Source organism: Olea europaea, unplaced genomic scaffold (assembly GCF_002742605.1).
Source record: "Olea europaea var. sylvestris unplaced genomic scaffold, O_europaea_v1 scaffold25127, whole genome shotgun sequence".
Taxonomy (NCBI): domain Eukaryota; kingdom Viridiplantae; phylum Streptophyta; class Magnoliopsida; order Lamiales; family Oleaceae; genus Olea; species Olea europaea.
In genome coordinates this window covers 1-1,600 of record NW_019243373.1, presented here as the reverse complement: position 1 = coordinate 1,600, position 1,600 = coordinate 1, and the positions used below count along the sequence as shown (strand labels likewise).

Genomic DNA, 1,600 nt, shown 5'->3' with positions numbered 1-1,600 from the left:
CTTACCAAAAATTAGTGGCTTGCATGAAGTTTCTCCATGCAACCGCATAGATTTCTACCATGCGGATGCATAGAGGAAATTTAGTGACCGTTTGAGCGATTTTTTACCGTTTGCATGCTAATGAAAATTTAATCTTAAAACTAATTAAGCTAAAAATAGTATATTTTTTACCACGTCAGTAAAATTAACCTGCTAAACATATGATCAAGGTTCGTTTACGATCTATGACTTCCAAAAATGTTGACTCGCTTGTGAATTTTAACTCGAACAACTTTAAACATTGGTATACTCTTTTTTTTTTTTTAAGTTAACAAACCAGTCAAATTATTTCTATTTAAGCTGACATGGCCAGAGTAATGGGAAATTGCTGTCATCTTAATCAATCTATTTGTGGAAAGTCTTGCTGACATGGCCAGATGCTTTGATGTCGCGTGTCATTCCAATGTTCAAACTGACGGTGTCGGTGACAAAAACATGGAAAATTCAATTAATTGCTTGGTAAAGACTTACAACTTTCTAAAGTCGAAGATCCAGAAATGAATTATAAAAAAGTAAAATGATACAAGGTGTAGAACACGAAATCTTGCACCAATGACGCTTAGATTTTAAAGACATGTCCTAATATAACCATAATCTAGAGTAGGAGAAGAACATAAGTAAAAAAGCTCGGACTCGCACACTTTATTACTTGTTAACGATATTGTGCACCGCAATCAAGTACGAACAACAAATAACATAAATAACCTCTCCAACATTTTACTTATGAACAAGAATTTTCATAGCTAAGAAGTATCCCCAAGTGAATATTACAAACCAAGCACAAGAGAGACAAATTATACAACAAAATACACAGGAAGGTCATTTAATTCTCATGTTTATATCACTGCTGGCTAATTGATCCAAGAGGGTAGCTCCAGTAGATACATAGGCAAGAGAAAGGAAAAAATTGATTTTTACGGTACATTTAATCATGCCTATATTGAAAAGACTAAAAGAAGGAATTACCGCTACCCATCCAAAAGACAATGGAAAATAACAATAACTGGCATCTTCTTACGGCCATCAACGTCCATGCTGGCAGTTGTTAAGGCAGTGCAACATGGAAAAGCATACCTGTATTATGGACTAAGTATAAAAGATGAGAACTTTTCAAAGGAACGAGAGCAATAGAATCCTTTAGCAAGAAATCAGCAGCCACCAAGACTAGCTATTACATATCTTTTCTCTTTACAAGTTGCAATGGAATAACAAAGCTGTCCCAGATGAGGCAAGCAATAGAATTTTGGGTTTAAATGAAACGAGGTAGATGATCGATAAGGAACAATTATGAAATTCATACTTCTTGTAATCAATACAGCTATTTTATTTTACCACGTTATTAGACCCAAACATAATAACAAAAAGAACAAAATCACATGATTCATTTACACAAGAATAGATGCTCAACTTCGAAAGAATTAAACCTAACCTTGATATGATGGGTTCCAGTCTTGCCGTTTTGATATAATCACCAGAAGTTAGTAAAAGGCACTCTGTGACACCCTACAAAATTGTATAGTAAAATCTAGAAATAACCTGGACCAGTACCTGTTATAGATTT

General features: G+C 34.2%; 1 long non-coding RNA gene across 1 annotated transcript; it reads right to left on the bottom strand.

Annotated features, from left to right (window-relative positions):
• Positions 1-731: 731 nt before the first annotated feature.
• LOC111382511 lies at positions 732-1,594 on the bottom strand. Its single transcript, XR_002700520.1, has 2 exons — positions 1,469-1,594; positions 732-1,125 (listed from the first exon to the last, which is right to left on the bottom strand). It is a non-coding gene; the product is annotated as an uncharacterized LOC111382511 (long non-coding RNA).
• Between the last annotated feature and the right edge of the window lie 6 nt (positions 1,595-1,600).